Below are 22,003 nucleotides of genomic sequence, written 5' to 3'. Positions count from 1 at the left end.
ATATATTGGTGAGACCCGACGCAGACTGGGAGACCGCTTTGTTGAACATCTACGCTCTGTCCGCCAGAGAAAGCAGGATCTCCCAGTGGCCACACATTTTAATTCCACATCCCATTCCCATTCTGACATGTCTATCCACGGCCTCCTCTACTGTAAAGATGAAGCCACACTCAGGTTGGAGGAACAACACCTTATATTCCGTCTGGGTAGCCTCCAACCTGATGGCATGAACATCGACTTCTCTAACTTCCGCTAAGGCCCCACCTCCCCCTCGTACCCCATCTGTTACTCATTTTTATGCACACATTCTTTCTCTCACTCTCCTTTTTCTCCCTCTGTCCCTCTGAATATACCTCTTGCCCATCCTCTGGGCCACCCCCCCTCCTTGTCTTTCTTCCCGGACCTCCTGTCCCATGATCCTCTCGTATCCCCTTTTGCCAATCACCTGTCCAGCTCTCGGCTCTATCCCTCACCCTCCTGTCTTCTCCTATCATTTTGCATCTCCCCCTCCCCCTCCAGCTTTCAAATCCCTTACTCAGTCTTCCTTCAGTTAGTCCTGACAAAGGGTCTCGGCCTGAAACTCTTCCTATAGATGCTGCTTGGCCTGCTACGTTCACCAGCAACTTTGATGTATGTTGCTTTTGTTATTTTATGAGGTTTCTTGTGCATCTCCAAATTCATTTTTACATTAAACATAGCAAGCTTCAAATTCTTCTGCTTAATTTTCAAGCAGCATACTATTTACATGTCAAGCAGTTCTTTGAGAAGATTATTTGCCAGCTGAGCTTCACCTTGCTACACAGAGTGGGTTGCAACTGTGCTGTAAAGATCTACTTGAATTGGTGGCTCACTGAATTCATGTATCTTCCACGTTCCAGAAGTCGCCTACTTACCACATGTATGTGAACTAAGAATATGAATTTAATCCAAACTATGGCTCAACGTTTTCACACACAAAGCTATAGAGGGAATTTTCAAAACTGCTTGATAACTAGCTGCTTCCGGTGTAAAGCTAGTCAGCATGCTTATAACCAGTAGGTCTGCAGAAGCAAAATCCAAATCTACTTGCAGCCTTCTGAGCAGAGACAAGCAGAGTTAATCATTCAGTTCAACTTCAATCTGATGAAGGATCATTGATCTGAAATATTACAAAACGTTAAGTCTGTTCCTTTCTTCACAGATGCCATTCTGTGCAATGAAGGCAGATTGTCAGAGGAGCTATGTTTATGCACGTAAAATGTAAGATTAACAGAATGAAACGGGTTTGTTGCTGCAAGCATTGTCTGTGCCCTGCAACTCAGGTTAGGTGAACATGATTCTACAGTGTGCAGTGTTGGTGATGGGAATCAAACAAACTTTCATTTAATCCACCGACGAACCTCGTTCCAATGGGAATCACACTGAAGATAAAGAGAAACAGTGCAGTGAAAAGATCAAGCCAGCTGAGGCATTGACACAATTATGTTTGTTCCCAGCGTGTACTGGGACAGGGGTTGCCTAGAATCATGGTTAGTGTGTCATTATGTAGCAGGCGTAGGATTGAAAAGAATCTCTGATGCATCCCAGAATTTGGGAAGAACTTTGCACAGTACTTCTAAGTTGACAGAGTGGAAGGTTTTAGTAGGTTTTATAAAGATCATGCCTGGTTATTGATCCTAATCTCCAGATTTTTTTTGAGCTATTCTGCAGTGGATTACAACATCAGATTGAGGAGATCCACATTGCAAGTTTGGGAGCAGCTCTTTGGTCACTGGGAGGATGTAGTTGAGGAGGGAATAAAGATTGTTTTTTTTTATATTTGGAAGAACAAGGACCTTTTGTAATATTTCCTGTAGACCGGATTAACAAAATCATTATATGACTGAGCCAAGGCATCACATTATCACATTGCCTGTCTGAAATTTAATTATGCAACAATGATGGTTCACATTTTCATAATATGGGAACAAAGAAGCTTCATAACTCTCACCAGAATTACTAATCTGGAGTAAGTTAATTGAACTAAGATCCAACAAGTACTTCTGCTTTCAATGTTTCTTTGAATCTGGTATCCAGCAATGATGTGGAAATATTCAGCAGTGGTAAATCAATAAAATTTGCACAGAAGATTTACTTCCATGGAGACAGTGATTTCTGTTTTAGTGAGAAAATAATGTGCATTGTTTCAGATGATTATATTCTGTAATGTTGTTTCAAACTATTCTTGTGTAGATCTCCTTACATTTAATCCTATTATTGTTATTCAACCAGGCCTCCTGTAAACAAAAATAGTATTTTTAATATTAAATTGTATTAATTAATATATTAATTAATGATTTATATGTACATTGAAGCATTCAGTAAAATGTGTTTTTAGTGTGAACAATCAACACAAGGATGTGCTGGGGACGATCCACAAGCGTTGCCACACATTCTGATGCCAGCATTGCATGCCCACAATCTTCAGCAGAACAACCACAGCAAAACAAATCCCTCATACATCCATCTAACCTCTCTCACATACCGACAGGTCTCCAACCACAGGACAATACACCTCTGGAATCCCTGCCCCCAGACTCCCAGATATAAGGTCCAGACTTGCAGTTGCAGAGTTGCAGATATTGGTCTTCAATTTCTGGACATGCCGACCTGGGGCTTCGACCATTGGGCCTCGACTTCCAGACTTATTGATCTTAGTCTTAGAACTTTGACCTCCAGTTTCGACCTCAGGACTCCCTGAGCCATGAGCTCCAAACATTCACAGAGCTCCGATCCTGGATTCATTAACCTGGGGTGCGGGGATCACCAGGCATGTCCACAGGGCTCAGCGACCTTGTCATTGACTGTGGGAGCAATGGTCTTCGTCCTCAGCGCAAGCTGACCCAACATTTGTCCCTTTCCATTACTGGGCATCGACTGCTTGCTGCTCAGTGCTCTGACTTGCACTCTGAACACAGGCTTCTGCCTCTGACTCTTCATTAACTGCCCTTGAGCACTAACTACCCCTTATCTCTGTCCCTAAACCACAACCTGACCCCAACTCCCTGCATCGTCCCCAAAACCATCCCTATGAACCTAAAAACAAAATTGCATTTCTGAAGAAATTACCATAAACTTAGTTTGTTTTTCATATATGTGCAGAATATAGAAAGCTACTGTTACGTTTTGTAATTCCAAAGCTAACTGAAAGAGGCATCCAGGAATCCGTGTGAATGTGACTGCTTAACTTTACTTTAGTGAAACGCTCACACATGACGTGGTGGCGTGATGACGTATGTCATTCACATATTTTTACATATAACCCATAATGAATTATGCAAACAATTATGTTTAATCAAACAATATATTTACAATATTATTGAAAATTGAATACGCCATACTCCTGTATGCTTAGCAATGAACTCCAATAGCTTATACAGTATATACAAATTCACGGTATACTATATAATACAACTACTATATAAACATCCTTAGCATGAAAATGCCTGATGCAGACCTCTCATGGTCTGAGTCGATGTTCCCCACCTTAGCATAGTAAATTTTAAATTGTCCCATTCAGGACTGAAGATTTAATCACCATGGAGGATTTCTTACTCTTGTGGTCTGACATCTTTCCTGACAAGGGGATGGTGGGGGTGGGGGAGAGAGGCGTCATTCAGCTTGGCTGGTTTGGCTGTGAAACAATCTCACATTCTATGGCTTCCTCCATGATGGTTGTTCTGGGACTGCAGGAAGTGTTTCTGACAACCCCTGGTCACCTTTTTTCTCTGACAATTGACTCTGCTCTCTACTGATCGATGTGTCATCTCCAAATGATATCAGGTGTGATCTCCACTGTGTAGGAGAGTGGTCCTGTTCTGTCCTTATTCTTTCCAAGTACCAACTTTTGATCACCTCTGTAGTCCCTCACCCAGGAGTGCTTGTCCAGGAGTGAAACATCAAACCTTCTTTGAGGAGCTCTCAATTTGTCTCAACTATTCATCTGTATATTCCTTCTGAGATTGGGTTTGAAGTGATCGAAATGACAGTGTAAGGGAAGGGCCAGGAACAGCATAGCTGTTGAGTCATTAGTTGTGGAGTGTGTTGCATTGCAATACTCAGGAAGGAGATTGGCGATTCAGTGTCAGTGTAGTCTTTTCTGCTGACATTGCTCACAGTGTTCACGTTGCTTCCAAATACTGATCAATTCATTCAGTATACATCATCTAGTTATCTGGTGTGCAATCGAATGTGTCTGTCTTTCTGATTAAGCCAGCCATTTCTGCTTTTTTATTATTTATCATTGTTATCAGCCATGATAATTGATTCATGATTCAGCCATGATTCATTGTTTATGAATCCATAAATTTTGTCCATTTTCTGACTTTAAAAAAAAACTGAAACACCATTCTCCCCCTCCAAAGGAAAACGTGCTATGCTTCAACGAGTGGTTAGTTGTCTTAGGTTCATTTTCAAATTGCCTTGTCATCACTGTTATGTTTTATAACTCCAGAAACTAATCGGAAGGAAAACAAGGGAGCCTGGAATACCATGTCTACTTAGTTGTACTTTTAGTGAGGTGCAGACATATAATGTGCTGGTGTAATGGTGTAAGCCATTCATATCGTTTTACAACATATAACCCAGAAAGAATTATGTAAGCAAACAAAGAATACTTAACCTAACAATATATTTACAATATTACTCAAATATTATTGAAATATTACACGCACTACAGCTGCAGCATAAGTAAATCAGTATTTCTATGACAAGCTGCATCTTGATATCATGATACATTGACACCTGGTGCATGCTCTTTTCCCATTAACTATAAATACTTTGGAAATTCTTGTATGATCTGAGTTACTTTTAATGAAAATCAATTTCAACTTCATTCTGTCCCCCTCACGTACTGAACATGGCCAGAGATTAATAGATAGATTAAAATGAAGGAAGTTCTTAATTAATGAAAGCAGAGAATCGTGGTGGTCAAAATATCATCTCAGTTTATCTTTCTTTATAAAGATCACTGTTCTGCATTGCCATTATTTATGATTAAAACATTCGGACTTTGACACTGAAACAGCAGCTGTTTCTTAAAAAATACAAAAGCCAAAAAATTAATTTATTTCAATAGCAACCACAAATTAAATGAGTAAGAATGTTTTGCAATGACCCTTTGCCATCTATTGAATATAGAACATATAATATGAGTCATCAACTCAGTACAATTTGGTATCCTGGCAAAATCACAAAGAAATATTTTGTAAAAATGCACTGCTTTATGTCTATGTGGTGTAATCAATAACAATCTAGATTAATTGTTCCAATATTCTTTTGGTTGTATTCAACTATCAATGTGCTAAGTGCACCGGGCTGATGGGTTTATCAGACTACAGCTGACATGAATTAGTGGGAGCTGGCAGTCAGTAATGTTCTTCCTTTTCTTTAAAAGCAGAACACACTGCACACAATTAGATTTTTGTTTGAAAGCCAAAAAATGTTTCTGATCTTTACAAATGCTAAAGATCTTAGAATATACTTTGGGCATGAAATCTCCACTCATTGAGACAGCTGCACTTTTTTATGTGATCATCTGCTCTCAATTAAAAAGGAAAATCATAATTATTGTAACTTGCTTTATTTATATTTTCCCTACCGCTTAAATTTTCAACTGTAAACTTATTGTTTAAATATGTACCTCCACATATGTAAATAATTATAAAAAGTCTACAGCCAAAAATTACACCCAGTTTCAGAGCTACCCAAGCTCTGAACCTATAATAACCATTCAGCAGGGTTTAGATAAGAATATTTATCACATTCATACTACATTTATGTAGGTACAGTATTTATGGAGTTGAATATATTCATATTAATTGTTATTTCAGATGAAAAGTCTGACTCTAGTACATAAATGCTGGGTATATCTTATTGTTGTGAATATTGCATTAAGTTACAGTAAAATTGTTAAAAGCAAGAGATTCTGCAGATGCTGGAAATCCAAAGCAACACAGACAAAATGCTGGAGGAACTCAGCAGGTCAGGCAGCATCTATGGAAAGGAGTAAACAGTCGACGTTCTGAGTCCCTCAATCGGGATTCATAGTCTGTCAAACACTTGCTGATCTACATCAAAGTGTTAAATGGGTGGACTAATATTATCGGCTTTGCAAAAGAGATCTAAGGAATGAGGAGGAAAGAGAGGAATGCCAAAAAAATAAAGTTGGTCCTAAATAAAGAGAATAAATTCAGGTTGGAGTTTGAGGCCTTCACTTAGCCAACAAGCAGGAAATGTAAAAAAAAATTATTAAAAATATATCTGTAGGAATAACATTTTGAATTGCTCCATTTCTGATTGAAACTGGCTGTATTTGATTACCAAATTCTGCTTTAAAACGGCACAGTATTAATAATCAGACTTATCTTGTTGGTCGTTTTAATTGTCAATTAACCTGCATATGCAATAAATTCCTGAAAATAGTGGGGAGGTTGGTGATGAAATGTCACTTGTGTGAAGCAGAACAAGAGCATCTGTAATAAGTTCTGCAAAATTCATGTGTCACAGCATACTGTACTTCCTAATCCCCTCAATGTCAGCTGATTTATCCACCAATAATAATATGCATTTTAATATATTTCCCAGCAAGATTTAGTCCAATCTATTTACCGTAAAACTTAAGAACTGTTTTATTTACTAAGCACTCCTTTGTTATTGAAATAAATCAATAAATTATATTCATCATTCATTGTTCTGCCTTGTTCTAACACAAAGCTGCTTGCTTTACTTTTCACCCCATTCCCTTTCTCTCTTGCAGATATTTTAGTACCCACTCCTAATTCTGACTATCTCTTTTTATTTCATTCTTTTCTAAACTCACTCTTAGAATTTTTCATTATCATCTTATCCTTTCTTGATTTCTCTTGTTGAACGTTTCATGTCGCTCAGTAACTGTTTTCCTCTCGTTCTTCAAATCAATTTTTGCATTCCAATTTTTTTTCATATGAACTATTCGCTTCCATTCTGTCAGCAGTTCCTCTACATCATACTGACCTTGGTTAACTAATTTAAAATTTCCTTTGCCTTGAATAATTTAATCTGTTTATGTTTCCTTAACTTCTATCTCTGTCATTGTCTATAACTTGCATGTTCAAATTTAAATCAAATTATTAATCTGTTTTTAAACAACTATCTATGAATTATTCCAGTGTGCATAATGATGAATATTAATTATGCTGATTATTTCATAAGACCATAAGATTTAGGAGCAGAAGTAGGCTATTCGGCCCATTGAGTCTGCTCCGCCATTCAATCATGGGCTGATCTAATTTTTCCAGTCATCCCCACTCCCCTGCCTAATCAAGAACCTATCTATCTCTGCTTTAAATACACCCAATAGCCTGGCCTCCACAGCCGCTCATGACAACAAATTCCACAGATTTACCACCCTCTGACTAAAGTAATTTCTCCACATCTCAGTTCTAAATGGACATCCTTCAATCCTGAAGTTGTGCCCTCTTGTCCTAGAATCCCCTACCATGGGAAATAACTTTGCCATATCTAATCTGCTCAGGCCTTTTAACATTTGGAATGTTTCTATGAGATCCCCCCTCACTCTCCTGAACTCCCAGGGAATACAGCCCAAGAGTTGCCAGCCGTTCCACATATGGTAACTCTTTCATTCTTGTGAATCTTCTCTGAACTTCTCCAGTGTCAAGTATATCCTTTCTAAAATAAGGAGCCCAAAACTGCACACAATACTCCAAGTGCGGTCTCATGAGTGCCTTAGAGACCCTCAACATCACATCCCTGCTCTTATATTCTATACCTCTAGAAATGAATGCCAACATTGCATTTGCCTTCTTCACCACCGACTCAACCTGGAGGTTAACCTTCAGGGTATCTTGCACAAGGACTCCCAAGTCCCTTTGCACCTCTGCATTTTGAATTCTCTCCCCATCTAAATAATAGTCTGCCCGTTTAGTTCTTCCACCAAAGTGCATGACCATACACTTTCCAACATTGTATTTCATTTGCCATTTCTTTGCCCATTCCCCTAAACTATCTAAGTCTCTCTGCCGGCTCTCTGTTTCCTCAACACTACCCGCTCCTCCACCTATCTTTGTATCAACAGTATACTTAGCCACAAATCCATTAATACCGTAGTCCAAATCATTGACATACATCGTAAAAAGCAGCAGTCCCAACACCAACTCCTGTGGAACTCCACTGATAACCGGCAGCCAGCCAGAATAGGATCCCTTTATTCCTTCTCTCTGTTTTCTGCCAACCAACCAATGCTCCACCCATGCTAGTAACTTCCCTGTAATTCCATGGGCTCTTATCTTGTTAAGCAGCCTCATGTGTGGCACCTCGTCAAAGGCCTTCTGAAAATTCAAGTACACCATGTCTACTGCATCTCTTTTGTATACCCCACTTGTAATTTCTTCAAAGCATTGCAGTAGCTCTGTCAGGCAGGATTTTCCTTTCAGGAAACCATGCTGGCTTTGGCCTTTCTTGTCACGTGCCTCCAGGTACTCTGAAATCTCATCCCTAACAATCGATTCCAACAACTTCCATGGCAAAACACAGCCCAATTCTTTTATGCATTGTAAGTACAAGAGTCAATTTTTACTAAACCAGTCAGTCAATCTTCAGAAACAGTCTAAGGATAATTAAAATACAGTGCATTGAAAAAGCATTCAGCCACACAACTATTTTCACATTTTACTGTTTCATTTTCTAAACTTAAATATATTGAAGTAGGAATCTTTGAGCTAATCTACAAAACATTGTGCAACATGCCAAATCAAAAGAAATTTTCTAAAACCTGTCAACTAAAAATAAAAACCAAAACTGTGCGGCTGAAGACATATTTGCCCCCTTTGTAATTACTATGCTAACTTTCTTCAGGTGTACTACAGTATATTACCTTACCAATTCCCTCAGTTTGTTGATGTAGAAAATTGGAGGATCACCTGTTTTCAGTGAATTCATAAGAATAAATACCTCCTCTCTCTGTAAGGTCCAACTGCATGGTCGATTTTCAATAGGCCAAACCAAAATGAAGACAAAAAAGCATTCAAGACAAGTCAGGAAAATGATAATGGAGAATCACAAATCTGGGGAAGGGTACAAGATCATCTCAAAGACACTGAATACACTTTGGAGCTTAGTGCAGGCCTTTGTTGAAAATCTGGGGACAATATGAAACCACAGCCACAATGCTTAGGTCAGGCTGCCCTCTAAACTTAGTTATCGGAGAAGAATGTCGCTTTGCCTGAGCTGCTGAAGATGAAGTTCTTGGCTCCACAATCTCTAAAGCCTTGCAAAAAATGGTACTTATGATACAGAATGGTACTTAAGGATGAGTGGCAAAGAAGCATATCCTTGCCCATAAAGACTCTGCAAAGCATCACTTAGAAGATACTGTAAAGATGAGGAAGAAGGTCTTGTGGTCAGATGAGACTAAAGTGGAACATTTTGGACTCAACATTAAGTGTTATATATTGTACTAAGAGGAGGGGATTTCACTCAGGTCTACTGCCCGAGTATAAAAGGGAACAGGGGCTTACAATAGCGAATTAGAACTTTGACCAATGACCAATGCGAACAGCAGAAGTTTTGATCTTGAGGCTTTAGTTCTTCGAGGTTTCAGTCACAGAAAGTAAAGAAAGAAAAGCTGAAGTTTTTTTTTCTTATTCCCTTCTTTACATCTGCTCAGCCTGGACAGTAGAGATGCCAGGCAGGATAGTTGAATGCTCCTCTTGCAGGATGTAGGAAGGCAGGGAGACCATCCGTGTCCCTGACGACTACAACTGCAAGAAATGCATCCAGCTGCAGCTTCTAACAAACCACATTAAGGAGCTGGAGCTGAAAATGGATAAACTCCAGATCATTCGGGAGGCTGAAGGGGTGATAGATAGGACATATAGAGATGTAGTTACACCCAAGCTGAAGGACACAGGAAACTGGGTGGGTGACAGTCAGAAAGGGGAAAGAAGTTAAGGAGCCAGTGCGGTGTACCCCTGTAGCTATTCCCTTCAACAACAGGTATATCACTTTGGATACTGTTTGGGGGGGGAGGGGTAGGCGTTCACCTAACAGAGGAAAGTCACAGTAGTCGGGTCTCTGGCATTGAGTCTGGTTCTGTCACTCAGAAGGGATGGGGAGGGGGAGAAGAGACATGCTGTGGTGATAGGGGGTTCATTACTTAGGGGAACAGACAGGAGATTCTCTGGGCGAGAATGAGATTCCCGAATGGTCTGTTGCCTCCTGGGTGCCAGGGTACAGGATATCTTCGATTGAGTCCTCAGCATTCTTATGACTGTGAACAGCCATAAGCCATGGTCCATGCAGGTACCAATGACATGGGTAGGACAAGTGATGAGGTTCTGCATAAGGAGTTCAGGGAATTAGGTGCCAAGTTAACGGGCAGGACCTCCAGTGCTGTGATGTCAGGATTGCTACATGTGCCACATGCTTGTGAGGCCAGAACTAGGAAGATTATACAGTTTAATACATGGCAAAGGTGTAGGAGTGAGGGCATAAGATGTTTGGATCATTGGGCTCTCTCCCAGGGAAGGTGGGACCTGTACAGAAGGGACTGAAGTGGAGGGGGACTAATATGCTAGTGGGAAGGTTTGTTAATGCTGCACAGTGGGGTTTAAACTAGAGATGCAGGGGATGGGAACCGGAATGCCAGAAAAGTTAGTGGAGAGGTTATGGAGGCAGATGCTAGTAAGACCTCAGACAAAGTTAGGAATCAAAAGGTCGAGCATGGTGCGACCAGTATCCTGAGCTGCACATATTTCAATGCAAGAAGTATCGTAGGAAAGGTGGATGATAGTGTTGAAGATGAGATGAGACAGCTGGTTTACAAACAGAGACAATGTGTAGCGAGGAGAAGTTGTTGACAGGGCAAAATTGCAGTCACCAGGATGAACTGCAACATAAAAGGTGGATGGAAACAAAAAGGGTGAACACAGGATTGAAGGTGTTGTATCTGAATGCGCGCAGTATATGGAATAAGGTAGATGAACTTGAAACACAGTTGCAGATTGGCATGTATGAAATTGTAGGTATCACTGAATCATGGCTGAAGGAGGATTATAGTTGGGAGCTTCAAGGATACACATGGTATCGAAAGGATAGGCAGGAAGGCAGAGGGGATGGCGTTGCTCTGTTGGTAAAAATTGAAATCGAACCATCAGAAAGAGGTGACATAGGGTCAGAAGGTGTTGAGTCATTGTGGATAGAGCTAAGGAACTACAAGGGTAAAAAGACCCTGATGTGAGTTGTGTACAGACCCTAAACAGTAGTAAGGATGTGGTCTACATATTACAATGGGAGATAGAAAATGCATGCCAAGAGGGCAATGTTACAATAGTCGTGGGGGATTTCAATATGCAGGTAGATTGGGAAAAATGGGTTGGTGCTGAATTCCAAGAGGGGAATTTTTAGAGCACTCACTAGAGGGCTTTTTAAAGCAGCTCATGATTGAGCCCACTAGAGCTTCAGCTATTCTGGATTGGGTGAAATTTGAAAAGGAGAAGCTAAGGTCAAACACATCAGTATTACAGTGGAGAAAAGGGAATTACAGAGGTGTGAGAGAGGAGTTGGCCAGAATTGACTGGAATAGACCACTAGCGGGGATGGTGGCGGAGCAGCAATGGCTGGGATCTCTGGAAGCAATTCAGAAGGCACAGGATATATTCATCCCAATGAGGAAGAAGTACTCTAAAGGCAAGATGACACAACCATGATTAACAAGAGAAGTCAAAGCCAACATAAAAGCCAAAGAGAGGGCATATAATACAGCAAAAATTAGTGGGAAGTTAGAGGATTGGTAAGCTTTTAAAAACCGACAGGAGGCAATGAAAATCTCATTAAGAAGGTAAAGATGGAATATGAAAGTAAACTAGCCTATAATATTAAAGAGGATACCAAAAGTTTCTTCAGATACATAAAGTATACATAAGAAGTGAGAGTGGATATTGGACTGCTGGAAAACAATGCTGGAGAGGTAGTAATGGGGACAAGGAAATGGCAGATGAACTGAAAAAGTATTTTGCATCAGTCTTCTAGCAGCATGGTGGAAGTTCCAGATGTCAGTTGTCGTGAAGTATGTGAAGTTACCATTACTAGGGAGAAGGTTCTTGTGAAACCGAAAGGTCTGAAGGTAGATAAGTCACCTGGACCAGATGGTGTACACCCCAGGGTTCTGAAAGAGGTGGCTGAAGAGATTATGGAGGCATTAGAATGATCTCACAAGAATCACTAGATTCTGAATGGCTCCAGAAGACAGAAAAATTGCAAATATTACTCCAAGAAGGGAGAGAGGCAGAAGAAAGGAAACTATAGGCCAGTTAGTCTGACCTCAGTGGTTGGGAAGATGTTGGAGTCATTATTAGGGATGAAGTCTCAGGGTACTTGGAGGCACATGATAAAACAGGCCATAGTCTGTATGGTTTCCTCAAGCGAAAATCTTGCCTGACACATCTGTTGGAATTCTTTGAAGAAATAACAAGCAGGATAGACAAAGGAGAAATGGTTGATGTTGTGTACTTGGATTTTCAAAAGCCTTTTGACAAGGTGCCACACATGAGGCTGCTTAACAAGTTACAAGCCCATGGTATTACAGGGAAGATTCGAGCATGAATAAAGCAGTGGCTGATAGGCAGGAGGCAAAGAGTGGGAATGAAGGGAGCCTTTTGTGGTTGGCTGCCAGTGACCAGTGGTGCTCCTTAGGGGTCTGTGTTGGGACCAATTCTGTTTAAGTTATATGTTAATGATTTGGATGATGGAATTGATGGCTTTGTTGTAAAGTTTGCAGACAATATGAAGATAGATGGATGGGCAGGCAGTTTTGAGGAAGTAGAGAGGCTGCAGAAAGACTTAGACAGATTAGGAGAATGGGCAAAAAGGTAGCAGACAGAATACAGTGTTGAGAAGTGTATGGCTTTGCACTTTAGTAGAAGAAGTGAAAGGGTTGCCTACATTCTAACTGGAGAGAAAATATGAAAAACTGAGGTGCAATGGGTCTTGAGAAACCCTGTACAGGATTCCCTGAAGGTTAATTTGCAGGTTGAGTCTGTAGTGTGGAAGGCAAATTCAACGTTAGCATTCAATTCAAGAAGACTAGAATATAAAAGCAAGGATGTAATAATGAGACTTTATCAAGCATTGTTGAGGCCTCACTTGGAGTATTGTGAGCAGTTTTGGGCCCTTTATCTTAGAAAGGATGTGCTGAAACAATAGAGTGTTCAAAAAGAGGTTCACAAAAATGATTCCAGGATTGACTGTCTTGTCATATGAAGAATGTTTGATGGCTCTGGGTCTGTATTTGCTAGAATTCAGAAGAATAAGGGGTGACCTTATTGAACCTTACGAGTGGTGAAAGGCCTTAGTAGAATGGATGTGGAGAGAATGTTTATTAGGGTCTAAGACCAGAGACCACAGCCTCACAATAGAGGGGCATCCTTCTAGAATGGAGATGAAGAGGAATTTCTTTAGCCAGGGAGTGGTGAATCTGTGGGAATTCTTTGCCACAGCCAGCTGCGGAGACCAAGACTTTATGTATGTTTAAGCCAGAGGTAGATAGATTTCTGATTAGTCAGAGCTTGAAGGGATTTGGGGAGAAGGCAGGAGATTGGAGCTCAGAGGAAAACAGGATCAGCCATGATGAAATGGCAGAGCAGACCTGATGGGCCAAATGGCCCATATCTCATGATCTTATGCTGTGGTTTGAATCTAATACTGAGCATCAGCTGGGGAACGCCATCCCTACCGTTAAATATTGTGCAAGTAGCACCATGCTATGGGGATGCTTTTCATCAGCAGGGATTGGAAATCTGGTCAGGGTAGATACAGAGAGACCCTGGATGAAAGCCCACTAGCCTCCACCAGAAAGTCTAAATTTTCAGCACAACAATGAGCAAAAGCATGCTGCCAGAGCAACCATGGAGTGGGTTCAAATGAAGAAAATTGATGTCATTGAGTGGCCCAGTTAGAGTCCTGACCCTAACACGATTAAACATCTCTGACAAGACGTGAAGTTTGCTGTCCACTGCCACTCTCCAACTAACCTGGCACAACTTGAGCAACTTTGCAAGGAGGAATGTGCAAATCTTGCTCCATCACGCTGTGCAATGCTAATAGTGTTTTATCCAAAAAGACTACTGGTTGTTATTGGCTATGAGAGGTGGTTCAACTAGGTACTGAATAAAGAGGGATGAATACTTTTGAACTCATGACATTTCAGTTTTTGAATTTTTATTGTTTCATGCTTTACAATTTTCCGTTTTTTGGGGCTGTGACTGTGAAAAAAAGGTGCATGTGATTTGCAAATAAAAATTCTCAGTTAAATTGATCAAAGTCCCTTATTGTAGTGCTCAACTATGTGAACAAAGGGTTAGGGTCTGAATACTTTTACAAGACACTGCAGTTTGACCAATTTTTTTTAAATAATAAAGGTTTCTTCCAGTCAGATTTGGACAAATGCAATTTTACAACGGTGGGACAAAGGCTGTTTTCTTCCTATTCATTCCCAGGACTTGTTGCCTTTGAGAAAGTGTAAATTACTGTCCTTAAACCATGGTGAAAGTCAAGACGGAATTTTAGTGCTTTGATACAGTTCTGATGAGCAAATGGAGATATGTTTTCAAGTCAGTGCAATGTTGAACTTGTAGGGAAAATTACTGGTAGTGGCTTTTTATATGCCAGTCAGCATTTTGGGCAAGAAGGACATCAAAATGCAGAATGAGAAGGTCATACCTGTGTTCTCCTGCACAGAAATTAAATAAGGATTTTGATGGGCCAGGCTAGAGAAGGAACATACCATATGCTGAAATATCTATACATTAGAAAGCACTCCTCCCCTAGGAAGTTTGTAATCAATATCACGAGTGAGACAAAGGCCAACGGCAACGTGGTACAGTGTTTCGCAGAGAGCTGGGATCCCAACCTTTCCTGTGGCGAGTTGAATCTGAACTCAAGGTTGCAGTGACCAGTGTCTCTGCTATACTTGCAACAAAAGATCAGCTTTCAAAAGTCCGTATTGGGCAGTGAATGCCTGGATTCCTGCCGTGTGAAGCAGGTTATTGCCATACAAGCCCAGATTGCTGGCATCACGCATCCACTGTCTTTCATAATGCAAGAAGAACTGCGTGATGTCACAGCTGACAGCAGGCCATCCTTTAACAGAATACCAGGAATCGTGCGTACTCTCAGGAATGAGCAATTGTGGCCGAATGGGAAATGATCTTGCAGTTTTCATGCAGAGAAAGAGCATTTCACCCCTCATCCCCTCCCTTCCACCTAACCACTCTGCCAATGGCCTTGCCAGCAGCTCAGATTGTTGCCACCCTTGCAAGATAGTGAATGTTGGCATCAAGCCTTCATTACCCAAAGTCAGCTGTAGTCAGCAGCTCTCTGTCACCAGACTCATGTACAGCTTCTATCCCACTGTTATCAGACTCTTGAATGGACCTCTCACGTGCTCAGGGTGAGATCTTGATATCTCATTCTATCTCGTCATAGCCCGTATACTTTTTTACTGGCTTTCAACTTCCCTTCTAGCTGCAATCTGTTTTCCTATTTAGTACCTCAATGTAGTTATGCAAGGTCTGTCTGGATGGCACGGACCCAAAAGCTTTTCACTGTATCCTGGTACATGTGACAATGCCAATAGATATTAGTCAACGATGACAGGCAAAGGGAGGCAGAAAGAGCTTAGTTTTATTTGTCATATGTCCATCAAAAAGGTACAGTGAAATCTGTTATTTTGTGTCAAATCAAACCAATAAAGACTTTGCTGGGCAGCCCGCAAGAGTTGCCATGCTTCCAGCGCCAAAACAGCATGCCCACGACTCATTAACCCTAACCGTATGTCTTTGTAATGTGGGAGGTGTAAGACAAGGCACCTGGAGAAAACCCACGCTGTCACAGAGAGAGCGTACAAACTCCTTACTGACAGTGGTGGGAATCGAACCCCGATCTTACAGCTGGCTGCTGTAAAGTGTCGCGCTAACTGGAATGCTACCAGGCCCGGGCCTATTCTAGAGACGCGAAAGCAATGCATGGAGTAACTGGTGAACTTTAGTCAGAATTTCATATGGTTTCATTTACTTTGGAAAGTCTACTTTGCAGAGGCTTTGGCTTTTGCCTTGAAACCCAACAGGCATTATCAACAGAACCAGAGCCACATGGGGAACTGGTAACACTTAGGAGGTGCTGTGACTGTCTCATTGCCTCATCCTCTCCTCTTCCTCTTTTTCTTCATGCTCCTCTTCCTTATCCTTGTGTGCCATCGATTGGGTAGCAAGTGCTGCTCTCTCCTGAGAGAGAGGTGGGCACAGGTGCAGAAGAAATCTCCCCCACAAAGATTCTCAGTAACTTCTTCCACTCACATTTGCATTAATTCTACCACTCACCACCTACGCTCTGGAGGCAATTCATAGTGGTCAATTACCCTGCCAACTCTCACCTTTGGCTTCTGGGAGGAAACCGGTGGAAATCCACGCAGTCACAGGGAGGACGTCTGAATTCTACACGGACAGCGTCAGAGGTTGGGAGTGAACCTGAGTCTCCGGATCGGTGAGGCAGCCCCCACGTTGGGCTTTGCTGTAAGATTGCCGCACGTGAGCTTCAGGGTCGACAGCTACTGCTTTGGCATGTAGCCACTTTCACTCAGTAGCCGCCCTTCTGATTGCTGTGATGGCTCAGCCGCCGCTGGCATAACCGATACCTGCAGAATGTGCTTCTGACAGGAGACTCAGCAGTGATCCGTGAGTGATTACACACCAGCTGGTGATGGGGGGGTGGGGGGGCCTTGTTTTCATTGATTCTATTGTATTTGGTTGTTTTACTGTGAACGCCCGCAAGAAACTGAGTCATAAATACAGGAGATTCTGCAGATGCTGGAAATCTGGAGTAACACACACACACACACACACACACACACACACACACAAAGTGCTGGAGGAACTCAGCAGGTCAGGCAGCAACCATCAACATTTCAGGCTGAGGTGCCCCGATGCCTGTTTATTCCCCTCCGTAGATGCTGCCTGGCCTGCTGAGTTTCCTCAGAATTTTGCTTGTGTTACTCAAGAACATGAATCACAAGCCAACATATTGTGAACCTTCCGGAACTGTTGCTCTGGCTTACGGCAGAACTGGCATGCAGCACCTGCAAAGTAACGCCCATGCAGCCAATGGGACACTTACCCTGGGAAGCATATAGATTGTGCTCCCTCTAGCTGACAAAAGAAAATGAAATTTAGTTAGGTATCTTCGGATAGATTAACTTTCCATGAGCAACAGAAGGCTGAAAGTCATTGTAAGATATCTCCAGGTCAACTCTGGGATGATCCAGACACGATGCTGTGGTGAGCTTCACACCTACTGGCAAATCAGTCACATATTCCTGCTCTGAAGCTGTAGTGCTAGCAGGTGATGGATTTCAGTGGGGACATCCGACACACCGTTCCTCACTGAAGTTCAGGCAGCATTGCTTCCCAGAGCCCTCGCTGGATATGACTGTAGCTACGTCTACATGAAGTGCTGTCGCAGGAAAGCAGCATCTGTCACCAGGGTCCCCATCACCCTGGCCATGCTCTCTTCTCACTGTCGTCATCAAGAAGGTGGTACAGGAGCCCCAGGACTTGCACTACAAGGTTCAGGAAGAGTTATTACCCCTCAATCATCAGGCGCTTGTCAACTTCACTTGTCCCATCATTGAACTGTTCCCACAACCTATGAACTCATTTTCAAGAACTCTTCATCTCATGTTCTCGATATTTATTGCTCAATATTATTTCTTTCTTTTTGTATCTGCACAATTTTGTTGTCTTTTGCACACTGGTTGAATGCCCAAGTTGGTGTGGTCCTTCATTGATTTTATTAGTGTTATTATTCTATTATGGATTTATTGAGCATGAAAATGAATCTTAGAGTTGTACATGCTGATGTGTATGCACTTTGATAATAAACTTACTTTGAACTAAGAGCACTCTACATTTCTCTCAGACATTTTACTTTGGTTAGTATGCACTCCACTCTTTACACTGATCCAGTGGGGACGCCAACTAAATCAAGATTTTGTCAAATTCTTTTGGAGACGCAGCATGGTGACAGGCCCTTTGACCCAATGAGCCCCACTGCCCAATTACACCCATGTGACTAATAAACCTTCTAACTCAAGTGACTAATAAACCTTCTAACCCATGTGGCTAATAAACCTTCTAACCGATGTGACTAATAAACCTTCTAACCGATGTGACTAATAAACCTTCTAATTCATGTGACTAATAAACCTTCTAACCCACATCCTTGGAACGTGGAAAAAATCGGAGCACCTGGAGGAAACGCACACGGTCACAGGAAGAGCACACAAGCTCCTTACAGACAACCGCAGAACTGAAAGCAGGTTATTGGCACAGTAATAGCATTATGCTGACCGCTACCTCACAGTGCTGCAGAAACCATCTATGACAGCAACTGAACAGCTGCTGCACCTACTCTTGTCAGCTTTTTCAGCTGAACCGATTTACAACATAAAATCTGTTGTAGAATTATGGCTGCATTAAGCAATTAATCTCTAACTGGCAACAGTGGGAGCTCCTCCTTTTAGATATGTGCTTGCCAAGTGGGGACAATTTACTTCCAAAATGGCAACATATAATCTGCTATCTCTGCAAACTTTCAGCAGGCAAGGGAACAGCAGACATATTTGGGGTATTATGTTAATAAAGACTTCCCTCTTTCCTTAACCTTCTCCCTTCCTTTTTCAGTCTCAGGCACACTCGCATTTTGTCTCCCCCTTCGCTCTCTCATATCCATATTCCTTCCCAGCTCTTTGCTTTATTCCTTCCCTTTTCCAATTTCTTCCCTCCCTTGTTCTGTTCTCTTCCTCCTCCTTCCAACTATTCCATGCCCTCCACACTATTCAATCCAATCCCACTCTGTACTCCCATCCTCTATCCACCGCTCTTGCCTTCCCTCTCTGTTCGACCCAGAGTTCTGGTGTCCATACTCTCCAGCACCTGCAGTCTTGTACAGCAATTCCAGTCCCCCAATAATTTTCATACCTCAGGCCTCCTCTGCAAACTTTTGGAATAGTTGGTGGGCTCTGGTAGCTGTGACGTAGGACTTGACACAATAAGTCCAGTCTCACTGCTACCAGAGCCCACCAAGATGTTGAAAAGGCTATGTATACTAAAAACAAAACCATGGGGTATATGGTACCTTGTTGAAATTATAGAACTTATTGGATAGGGAATTCTGACACAAATTCTTAATTTTGTCTTCCACTTTTGAGAAACGTAGGAAGTGCCAGGAGAGCTCAGAGGTGCTGCAGTCATCACCAGCTTCAAAATGAAGACAAATCTGACTGCAGTAACTATGGAACTCCCTCTTTGCTGTCACAGGAAAACTGTTCTTTAATAGCTTCTCCTGGTGGTCGCAGAGCAATTCCATAAATCACAGCGTGGATTCCATCCGTCTAGAGGTACAATGCCAATAATTTTCACTGCTTGACAATTCCATAAAAGCTGCTTGGAGCAACTCAAACACTTGATCTCACAAAGTCGTTTGTTTCTCTGAATCAATGATTATGTAGAATTCTTCTCAAATCTGTTTGCCCTCATGAATTCATCCCATTCTACACCGGCTGTTTTAACTGTGAAGTTTTAATCCCTGCTTCCCTGTATTCTTCTGGGGCAAAGTTAATCTATTGCAAACACCTCACAGCACTGGGGATGAGCTCTCAACTCTGTCCTAACAAAATTCTCCAAATGTTTTGACAGAGAACCAAATGAAAGTCAATGTTTTCCCCAAGCCAATATCCCCAACATCAGTATATATACTGAAAGTACTACATGGACAGAGATAAAAATAATAAAGGATAAACCAATAATTTATATGCAATGGAGGCTATATAAAAATATCAGAATCAGAGTCAGGTTTAATATCACTGGCATACATTGCGAAATTGGTTGTCTTTGTGGCATCAGTACAATTTTATATATATATATAAATTACATAAGTAGTGCAAAAATAGAAGTAAAAAAGTAATGAGGTAGTGTTCATGGTTTCAATGTCCATTCAGAAATCGGAATGCAGAGGGGAAGAAGCTGTTCCTGAATCATTGGGTGTGCACCTTCAGGCTTCTGTACCTCCTCCCTGCCGGTAGCAGTAAGAACAAGGCCTGACCTGAGTGATGGGAGTCCTTAATGATGGAAGCTGCCTTTTTGAGGCATCGCTCCTTGAGGACATCCTGGTTACTATGGAGACTAGTATCCATGATAGAGCTGACTAAGTTTATGGCTCTCTGCAGCTTATTTTGATCCTGTGCAGTAGCCCCCGCCCCCCCCCACCCAGGCAGCCTGTTAGAATGCTCTCCACAGTACATTTGTAGGAATTTGTGAGTGTTTTAGGTGACATACCAAATCTCCACAAAGTCTGAATGAAAAGTAGCTGCTGTTGTGTCTTCTTTGTAGCTGCATCGATACGTTAGACCCAGGTTAGACCCTCAGAGATATTGACATTCAGGAACTTGAAATTGCTCGCTCTCTCCACTTCTTGTACATTGAGATTAAGGAAAGAGATGAAAAACAAAACATTGATGAATAACGTTGGGAGAGTTCAACTACCCAAACGTTAATTGGATGAATGAGATAGGTAAAGGGGATAAAGGAATGGAGTTTCTACAATATATACAGGACAGCTTTCTCATTGTGTTGGGCATGTGGCCAAGTGGTTAAGGCGTTCGTCTAGTTACCTCAAGGTCGCTAGTTCGAGCCTCAGCTGTGGCAGCGTGTTTGTGCCCTTAAGCAAGGCACTTAATCACACATTGCTCTAGTGTGTTCAAGGAGTGCCACCCCACACAGACTTCCAATCTGCACCTTGTAAGGCATGAAAATGCCCGATGCAGGCCTCTCATGGTCTGAGTCGATGTTCCCCTCCTCCCCCTCCCTTTCTCATCTAATATGTAAAAAGTCCATCAAGGGAGGGCTAGCTCTTGGACCTAGTGATGAGCAATAAAGCAGAATTGAGAAATAAAAGCAGGCAAACATTGAAAAAACAGCAATGATTCAAAGTTGCTAAGGAGTTTAGATTAAATAAACTAATCAAGCCCAGAGGCTAAAACCCTTGGTCTGGATCCATTTCATCCATGCATTTTAACAGAATCTTGGGAAAGGAAAGCAAATACATTACTGCATATTTTTATCAACTTAATAGGGGGAAAAGTGTTGAAGTTGAGGGAATAACTGCCATAGTAACTATATTTAAGGAACATATCTAAGGAATTAGAGTTCAGGCAGCTTACAATTTATGGTAGGAAAATAATGAATACTTACCAAAGAAGATCACAGCTCGATGACCTTCAGATCATATGGGAAACTGAGGAGGTGATAGATAGGAGTTACAAGGAGATAGTCACTCCTAAGTTGCAGGAGGCAGGAAAATGGGTGATTGTCGGGAGAGGGAAAGGGAATAGACACACAGTGTAGAATAGTCCTGTGGCTGTTCCACTCAATAATAAGTATACCATTTTGGATAGTATTGAGCGTTATGAACAACTGAGGGGGGAGGGGGATTCTGAGACTGGTGCTGTACCACAGAAGGCAAGAGGGGAGAAGAGAATTGCAGTAATGACTGAAGATTTCATAGTTAGAGGAGTAGACATGAGATTCTGTGGACGCGATAGAGACACCCAGATAGTATGTTGCCTCCCAGCTGCCAGGATCAGGGACATCTCTGATTGGGTCCACAATACTCTAAAGGGGGAGGGTCTATTCTAAAGAAACTTAAGTCTATTTTTGAAATTAATAAAAAGATTGAGCAGATTGGGGCTGATTGGAGTTTCAAACAATGAAATATGATTGGTTGAACAATTGTAAGATTCTGAGAGAGCTTGAAAACACAGATGCTGAGATGTTTCACTTTCTGGGCGAATCTAGAAAGGGGGGCATACTTTTAGAATAAGGAGCCACGCATTTAAGACAGAAAAGTGGAATTTAGTGAATCTGAAATATTCTACTCT

This window comes from Mobula hypostoma, chromosome 19 (genome assembly GCF_963921235.1).
Source record: "Mobula hypostoma chromosome 19, sMobHyp1.1, whole genome shotgun sequence".
NCBI classification, from domain to species: Eukaryota; Metazoa; Chordata; class Chondrichthyes; order Myliobatiformes; family Myliobatidae; genus Mobula; species Mobula hypostoma.
This window is presented reverse-complemented; position numbering follows the sequence as displayed.